A 10050-nucleotide genomic window follows, 5' to 3' on the forward strand; every position below is an offset into this window, starting at 1 on the left:
GAAATAGATAGGCGAGATAAACTCGGCCCGAAATAGCAAATGTGTATAATATAAGTCTATATAGCAAAACGACTTTTGTCTCAAGATAGGATATAAATAGAATTTTGAGTGATAGATAAGTTCAAGTTCCACATACCTTTTAGTCGATGAAGATCCACCGGTTCCTTGAGTTGTCCTTCGTCTTGTATGATGAGTGCCATGGAGTTCTTGAGCTCAACTACACTTTCTATCCTAGTCTGAGACCTTAGCTATAGTAGACTAGAAATCAAGACTTATAGTTTTGATCACTAACATTGACAAGCATGCTTGAGATAGCAACGCATGCGAGTTCGACCGAGCAATGCTCTAACAAACTCCAGCCTCGGCAGCACTCACCACCAAGGGGAAGCAAAGCTGCACGTCCTTGGAATTTTCTAGCACAGCGGGGATAGTTGGTATGTCAGAAGCTGGAACTTCAGTCTGCTTCTCCAAAGAGGCAGAGGAACCACTACCATCCATTCGAGCACGTTTTGCAGACCCGTCGCCACCGGGGACTACGCGCCGCATGCCGTCCATGTTGGGCTTAACAGTATCCTTAATTCTTCTTACCCATATCCTAGCGCCAACGACGAAATTTTAGCAAACAAACGAGCATAAGCACCAAAAAAATGGGGGGAGAGAGACTGGGAACCAACCTCAGGAATCGAAAAATCGGGCGTGATATCAACGGGTTTAGGACGAGACGCGGAAGAACTAGAAGACGACTCAGAGTCACTAGTTGAACCTGGAGAGATGACCACCATTGCGATAAAAAATTTAGATTTAAAAAAAAAAAGAAAAAAAAAAAGAAAAAAAAAAAAAAGGAGAGAGGGGATAAGGGAGAAGGAAAGTAAGAAGAAAGAACAATGGCAAAGACACGTATTAAATAAGAAGATACCTGCAGGATCATTAATGGTAGGTTCCACGTGGGATGAGGACCCACCGAAAACTGACCGACTGGACCCAGACGGGCTCATCGATTGCAGCACGTCACTAGGAGACACCGGGGGTTCGCCCCTAACACGGACATTTTCAGCCCGAAGAGGATGAACTGACGATATGTGAAGGCGCGAAGATACCCAATCAGAACCCTCAGGAAGACTAACCCCAAGGTCCCTCAATTGGTCTACAAACAAGGAAGTGGGACTGTTACTCACGCTCTTAGGGGGCTGCGACGCGCTCCTCAGACGACCCTGTTGGGGATGTAAAGGTGAGGTGTTATCATAAGAACAAGGGCGCGGAGCAGATAATTTAGCTGCCTCTTGCCTAGACTTTTTTGCGAGGCTCTTCTCGGTCCAATCACTTTCAGGCATGTTCAAGTACTCTTCCATTACATAAGAAGGGGGATTCCATCCCACGTGATCGGAATGAGGAGCTTCCTAAAAAAGCGACCCCCGCTACTCATTTTATCAAAAAGAAAAGGGACGAAAATAAATAATGGACGAATGTAGAACGAAGGGAGCAAAAAGTACCTATGTTGTCAAAGGATTAGCAGGCGACCTTGACACCTCTATCCGCGGAGGCTTACGATCGGAAAATGACTTCGATCCCTTCTTTGGCTGTATGGGCTCATGGCTCTCGGGAGGAGTCCAAGAAGTCACTATGGGCTCCAAAGGGAGACCTTTATTAGCTGAAACGAAATGATGTGCGGCAGCTACGGCCTCATCAAGTTTAATCAGACCAGACGCATGAAGCACTCGAAGGTCTTGAACTGACAGATCACGGGGAGGGGACGATTCGCGCAAAAGAAAATTCAAAGCCCGGCGACGCATGAAATTATGGTACTCGTGGGCTCCCTCAGTAACTGCCAAAGGGAGCTCGGAGACGGGCTGCCGGAACGAAAAATCAACCCCTCGATCGGACAGACGAGTCGGTCCCTTGAAGACAAAATTATTGAAGCTGGCGATAACATTCCCAATATCAGAGATTCCCCAAGGAGGAAACCTATGAGGGATTTCTTGGTCAAACCCAACTTGCCGGGCCGCACGATCGGGGTTGTAAGACATGGCGATGAACTTTCCAGCATGGAAACCGGGGAGCTAACCAGGTAACACAACCATTACCGAGTCAAAATCTGTTGCCGACAAAAGCTTTGTCGAATCCAGCTATGTATCAAAAGGCGCAGTAAAGTCATAATGCGCTGGACCCGACCGACTGTCTTGATAAGGAAATGGTACAAAGTCTTTATCCACGTCCAGATGCTTGGCAATATCTCCCTTGGGGACTTTCCCCTTGAGATGCCAAAGAGCCATCCGCGGGTAACCATAAACGACTAGAACCCTCTTAACCGAGCCATCTTCCTGCCTAACATCTTCTTCGCGGTGAATCGCTAGTTCATTAGGATCAGGCGCGTAGGGGGAACATGTTCCCAAGACCAGGCTTGCATAAAAGAAGCTGGGATGTAAGTCTCGATCTTATGAGATGAACATACTGCCTGGAGGTCGTGACAGAACAAATCTAGATGACGATATAAACCGCCTAAGAACATCGGCGCAAGCGGGAAAGAAACGCCATAAGGTAGAAATACCGCCATTGGCACAAGCTCACTCTTGATGGTATCCTGGGGACTATACTCAAACACATCATGACAGAGCCAAAACATGATGAAAGCGACCAATTCTGCACGGGGGTTTTTCTCTTTCTGTTCGGGGGGAAGAACCTTCTAATCTACTAACCGCGGAGCCCAATACTTGAGCCAAAAAGGGAAAGAAGCACGGCGGTTGGTCTTGGTAACCCACTCGGGACCGACCCCCGCTGGAGGAGCCGAAGAACCATGGATCGCCTCATGTGCGCGTAAAGAGCTAGCAAGCAATTGCTCACCCACTGGACGTGCCGAAGAAGTCTTTTTATCCTTCACCCATTTAGCCTTCCCCTTTGAGGCAGGCGATGGCGCTTCTTTCTTGCTCGCGCCGGAAATCTTCTTGTCATCACCATGTTTTGATGGAACTTGGTCCTTCCTTACCAGTTCACGACGGGAAGCGTCCTTACAACTCAACAAATAAGTGCACAATGCTTTGTCCTTATCATCCAGCGCTTTGTAAACGGCCGCCTCGTCATATGAATGACTACCATGAATCGGCTACCCTGTAAGGACGACTGATGAGTGCCAAATATTGTATATATTTATCCCTTTTTGTTGGCATTTTAACTCATCTTTTGTGCATTAATTCTACATTTTATCCCATATTCTGTATTTTCATTGTTTTCAAGAATAAATATTTTTCTTACTTAATTTTGCATTTTTTAGGTAATAAATAAAGTTCGGATGACTTGCGGAGCAAAAAGAGCAGAAAAGTGGTGAAAAGCCGGGAGAAATTACGCAAGGAAGCCGCAAAGAATGGAGCGCACGTCCAAAAAGCTGGAAATGGGCTCAAGAAGAAGAAAGTTGTTCTTAAAGAAGAAGTGGGCTCAAGGTTTTCCAAGCCCAAACTCATTTCCCAAACCCATATTCTATACCCAAAAGCCTAAAACCCAAATCCATACCCGCTTGCGTCTTCAGCCGTCAGATCAGTTCTCAGAAGCATCCGACGGTCGCTCCCTTGCTGTGCATCGAAGTTTGATATCTCCGCCTAACACTACACACCTAACTCCATCTGGCGTCGTTGATTTTGTTGTATTATATAATCCAGCGGTCGCTACAAGCTTCACTTCATCTCACCGTCAGATTGATCTTTCATCTCCCTATCCCACGGCTCAGCGTCGCAGATCATCAAACTCGATACGCCCGCCTAACACCCAAGTATCGAACACCCTATACCCAGCCAAACGCACCTTTCTTCTTTCTTCTCCATCTCTTCTTCCTTCAGAACCCGTACCACCACCATGTCCGTCTCCATCACCACTACCTTCCCCCAAATCACTCCACTATCTTCTCCCCAAATCACTCTACCTAAGCCCATCATCACCATCACGTACCATCTCTTTAGCATCACTAATAACCTCAATTTCTCATCTCTCTGCTCACTGAAACCCTAGGTGAGAAATTGGGGATATAAGTGATGATTAAAGCATCAATTGGAGCATGGGAGGAACGAGAAGAAGCAGGAGAAGAGTGGGTCGACGAGATGGAGCGAGTATCTCATCAACAGTAGGTAAATCAATTTCACCAAACCCTAGTTCTACTGATTTTGGGGGAAAATTGGGGGAAAACCCAATGATGTGTAATGGGTATAAATTGATGTTATGTGAAGTGTGTAGGGGACACTGTGTATCTCTCTGGACTAGCCAGTAGAGAATTTGCCACAAAATTTTAATGAATTTCAATTTCAGTGCTTATCAGTTAACAGTTGAAAATTGCATATGTTTTTAGTTATCTCAAATGTTGCTAGTTGTGTTTGAATTATCACATATGATGAATGTTATTGCTTTATCCATGTTTAGCATGCGCTAAATAGCACTAAGCTAAGGCTCAGTTGAAGCCTTGTGTACTGTCATTTGACAGGTTGCTAGGATAGTTCTCCTGTTGCCCTGTTTTGATTGAGCAAATGGGAGATACCAATGCTCATAGAGCCTGTGATTGGCTGTACTGTCAAAAGACAGCCAATGCTAGGGGCTAACTAGTGAGCAATTTAGTATTCTTCTATTTCTAGATGTATGCATAGGAACAAACACAACCTAGAAACATGTCATTTGATTAGGACACAAGGTGGATCCTAAGCCTTGGCTTAACCACCAATCCCTTTGCAGTCACTTCTATTCAGTTCTATTTTGTTTCCTGATCAGTTATTTTCTTGCCTTTTTTTTCTTGCACTTTGAAGCCTACTGTGCACTGAAATCAGTGCACAATCCTCACCTTGCCCTTGGCTTCCAAGCCTTGGTTCTTTGCTGATTTACCTTGCTGTTTTCTTAGCTGTTTCTTTACTGCTTTACCTTGCATCCTTGGTTCATGCCATTTACCTTGCTTTCCTCACTGCCATAGTGCATTGTCACCATTGTTAGCTAAGAAGACTTCTTGTATGCTCCTCTCCATGTGGACAAACCCCCACTCATCACTATATTATAAATCTTGACCTTGTATACTTGCAAGTGTTTTGTGTGCATCTTATCATCACACCAAGTTTTTGGCGCCGCTGCCGGGGACACCAAGTTTTTGGCGCCGCTGCCGGGGAGCTGGCTGCCATCTTTTTGAAGTTTTCAAAGTCTGCTGTTGTTGTTGGCCCTGCCAAGCTGTTGCTGCTGCCAAGCTGCTGCTGCTGCTGTTGCTGCTGCCAAGCTGCTGCCAACTGAAGCTGCCAAGCTGCTGCTGCTGTTGCTTCTGCCAAGCTGCTGCCAAGCCTGCTGCCAAGCCAACTGGGCTGCCAACTGAAGCTGTCAACTGGGCTTGTGCAACCTCTGCTGCTGGGCTCTGAACCAACTGAGATGGGCTTGAACCAACTGAGCTGGGCTCAGTAACCTCAACTTCTGCTGGGCTTGAAACTTCTGCTCTTGGGCTTCGCTGCTTCAGCTGGGCTCCGTTGCTGCTGCTGCTGGGCTCTGCTCCACCTGTTGCTGCTGGGCTTGGACGTGAGCTGCTAGGACGATCCTAAAGCCCAACTGGGCTGTGCAACTAAAAGGGGACTAAAAGCCTATTTTTGGGCTTCCCTCCAAAAAACAAGTAAGCCTAACCCATGAGTTAACCCACTTGGGCCTCATTTAAATTCAAATTTGGGCTTGTAATAATTAATTTAATTGTTTATTTTGGGATTGTAATAATTTTTATTTTCTTTTTCTTTTTTTTTTTATATTTGGGACTGTAATTATTTTTTATTTTTTTTTTGTTTTCTTTATTTTTCTTTTATTTTTCTTTTATGGGTTTGTTTTAATTATTATTATTGTTTTTTATTTTATTTTATGAGTTGTGCTAATTTATGCTAGGTTTAGTTCAAATTTTTTTTTTTCAAAAGCCCAAATTTTTAAACCAAAAACAAAACCCCTTCTTTAAACCAAAACCCATTCAAAACCAAATCTTCATAACCCTTGTGGACCAAATTGTTTCCGATTGCTCTGTCTGACCAACATGTTAGTTAAGGTACCTACTAGGACATGATTGTGACCTACAGAGACCAGAAAAACAGACTTGTTAGAATTAACCCAGACGAACCTATCGAAATTCTAAGTTCTGAGGGAGACAGTCCAGATCAACCAGAAACAATGGGAGAACCACGTACCCTCAAGGATTATATGTACCCAACTAGAGCCAGTCAACCTTCTTGTATTGTGCTACCCGAGGCTAATGGCCATTATGAGCTGAAATCAAGCACAATACAGATGCTTCCTATTTTTAGAGGTGTTGAGAATGAAAACCCGTACCACCACGTGAGAGAATTCGAGGAAATTTGTGGAACTCTGCGTTTCACTCAAATGACCGACGAAACCCTGAAGTTAAGGCTTTTTCCTTTCTCCTGAAAGATAAGGCAAAGGCCTGGCTCTATGCTTTACAGCCTCAATCCATCATGACATGGGATGACCTCACAAAGGAGTTTTTCAAAAAGTTTTTCCCGAACCACAAGACTGCGACAATTCGTCAAAGTCTGAATAGCTTTGTGCAATTAGAAGGTGAGACCTTAGCTAGATACCTGGAGAGATTCAATGAATTATTTCTCCAATGTCCCCATCATGGTTTTGAAAAATGGAGACTTGCAAATTTTGTATGAAGGTCTAGATGTGTCCACCCGAACAACGGTTGAGTCGATGTGTAATGGTCTATTCGTAGATAAAACTGCTGACGCGTCTTGGGACTTCTTAATTGAAGTAGCTGAAAAGACGCAACAGTGGGAATCCATCCGTGAAACCAGAAAGACTACATCCGAAGCAAAGGCTTTTAGGATTGAAGCGGATTTTGAGGGTAGAGCAAACATGGCATCAATAGTTAGGAGATTAGAAGAGTTAGAACTACATAAAAATTCAAAACCTTCCACCACTACTCTCCGAGAACATGTCGCTTCGTCGTGTTGTGCTGCTTGTAACGACCCCAACCATCAATTCCAAAATTGTCCCGATTTGCTTGCAGTCCAGGAATCTAGGCTTGAACAGGCACATGCCATGTTTCAAAAACCAGAGCATAACCCTTATTCACAGACCTACAATCCAGGATGGAGAAACCACCCTAACTTTCATGGCAAAAGGACCCACTCAAGGAGGACCATCTCAACCCAATCAGAGCTATCAAAACAATCAGGGATATCAGAACAATCAAGGTTATCAACACCCGAGAAACCCAACAACAATCAAACTCTCAACAACAATCATATCCTCAACACAATACCGACAAGAGATTATCCACCCTAGAGGAAATGTTCCAGAGTTTGATGCAAAGTCAGAAAAATCTAGATCAAAAGATGGATCAAATATGTGAGAGAGAAAAGGGTAAACTTCCGAGCCAACCCCAACAAAATCCAAAGAGGATATTTCAAACAGGCACAACATCCTGCACTGAAACCTCACCTGATCAAATCCATGCCATTACCACCCCCGAAGTGGTAAAGTCATCGAGAACAACGTGGCGAACCTAATGAGTCTGATACAAATTCCACGTTCTCCACAACCCCAGAAAACCAAAGAATCTGAGCAAGTTGGAAAATCTGACAATTCTACTGCTGTGAATGTCCCTTTGCCAACTCATCTTCCTGTTGCCCATTTCCTCAAAGATTGATCTATCAACAGAAAAGTACCCATTACAATGAGATGTTAGATCTGTTCAAGAGAGTCAACATCAACATTCCTTTTCTTGAAGCAATCAAGCAAATCCCTGCTTATGCCAAATTCCTCAAAGACTTGTGTACTCAAAAGCGCAAGCTCAATGTGCAAAAACGTGCTTTCTTAGCTGAGCAGGTGAGTTCCATCATTCTGAACAAAACTCCACCCAAGTTTAGGGATCCAGGATGTCCAACAATTTCTTGCACTATAGGAGAACACACGGTCAATAAAGCGTTATTAGACCTAGGTGCAAGTGTTAACCTACTGCCATATTCTGTTTATGAGCAGTTAGGTCTTGGGGAGTTGAAACCAACATCTATCACTCTACAACTGGCAGACCGATCTGTCAAGATTCCTCGTGGAGTGGTCGAAGATGTTTTGATCAAGGTTGACAAATTCTATTTTCCCGTAGACTTCATTGTCTTAGACACTCAACCTGTACAAAACCCAGACTGTCACATTCCTGTCATCTTAGGACGTCCTTTCTTGGCTACGTCCAACGCGATCATCAACTGTCGGAATGGAGTGTTAAAACTGTCTTTTGGTAACATGACGGTAGAATTGAATGTGTTCGATATTAGTCAACAACCTGTGAATCTTGATGATGATGATGTGCATGAAGTTAATATGATTGAAGGATTAATGCAAGATTCGTTGACTAACATTCTATCCGTCGACCCCTTTCAAGCATGTATGGAGAACTTTAACCCTGATTCCTATGATGATGCATACTGTAGTGACGTCCTATCTCTGCTCGAATCTGTACCTCAAATGGACGTCACTGAAAGGAAATATGAAGTGGAACCACCCCTACTCTCTGATTCCAAGCTTATTCCATCCATTGTTGAGCCACCCAAGCTTGAATTGAAAACATTGCCTAGTACGTTGAAGTACGCATTCCTAGGTTCTTCTGATACTTTACCTGTCATTATTTCATCATGTTTAGACACGGAACAGGAAAGTAAGCTTTTAGAAGTACTTAAGGAACACAAAGAGGCCTTAGGATGGACCATCTCAGATCTCAAAGGAATTAGTCCCACCATTTGCATGCACCACATTAACCTTGAAGAGAATGCCAAACCATCGAGGGAAATGCAAAGGAGACTTAATCCTAACATGAGAGATGTAGTCAAAGGAGAGATCCTGAAACTACTTGATGCGGGTATCATATACCCAATTCCCGATAGCAAATGGGTTAGTCCCATTCAAGTTGTGCCTAAGAAGTCAGGCATTACTGTTGTTCAGAACGACAAGAATGAATTAGTCCCTACTCGTACAACCACAGGATGGCGAGTATGCATCGACTACAGGAAGTTGAACACAGTAACAAGGAAGGATCACTTCCCGCTCCCTTTCATTGACCAAATGCTAGAACGTGTGTCTGGACACAGTCACTACTGTTTTCTAGATGGCTTTTCCGGTTATAACCAAATTCACATTGCTCCGGAAGATCAGGAAAAACTACATTCACGTGTCCATTTGGGACGTTTGCTTATAGACGTATGCCCTTCGGGTTGTGTAATGCACCTGCTACTTTTCAGCGTTGCATGATGAGCATTTTTTCTGACATGATAGATAGTTTTCTCGAGATCTTTATGGATGATTTCTCTGTTTTTGGTTCCTCGTTTGACGAATGTTTGAAGCATCTTGCCCTCGTGATATCCAGATGTAAAGAAAAGAACCTTGTTCTAAATTGGGAAAAATGCCATTTTATGGTGAATTCAGGAATAGTTCTAGGACACATCATCTCAGAAAAGGAATTGAAGTGGATAAAGCTAAAGTTGACCTCATTCAACATCTACCACAACCTTGCTCTGTGAAGGAGATCAGATCATTTCTAGGTCATGCTGGTTTTTACCGGCGATTCATCAAAGATTTCAGCAAAATCTCCAGACCTCTGTGCAGTCTTCTCTCCAAAGATGTTGCCTTCAATTTCGATGCTTGTGTGAAGGCATGGGAGGAATTAAAAACCCTTCTCACCACCGCTCCTATAGTCCGACCACCCGATTGGAAGCTTCCGTTCGAACTTATGTGTGATGCCTCTGATTATGCTGTTGGTGCTGTTTTAGGACAGCGAGTTGATAGACTACCATATGTGATATACTATGCTAGCAAAACCCTTAATGATGCCCAACTCAATTATTCAACTACCGAGAAGGAATTGCTTGCCGTCGTTTTCGCATTAGACAAGTTTAGATCTTATCTGATAGGGTCTAAGATCATCATATACACAGACCATGCGGCTTTGAAGTATCTTCTTTCCAAGAAGGATGCTAAAGCTCGCCTTATTCGATGGATACTCTTATTACAGGAATTCGATCTCGAAATCCGTGATAAGAAAGGTTGTGAGAATGTGGT

This window comes from Papaver somniferum, chromosome 7 (assembly GCF_003573695.1).
Source record: "Papaver somniferum cultivar HN1 chromosome 7, ASM357369v1, whole genome shotgun sequence".
Classification (NCBI taxonomy): domain Eukaryota; kingdom Viridiplantae; phylum Streptophyta; class Magnoliopsida; order Ranunculales; family Papaveraceae; genus Papaver; species Papaver somniferum.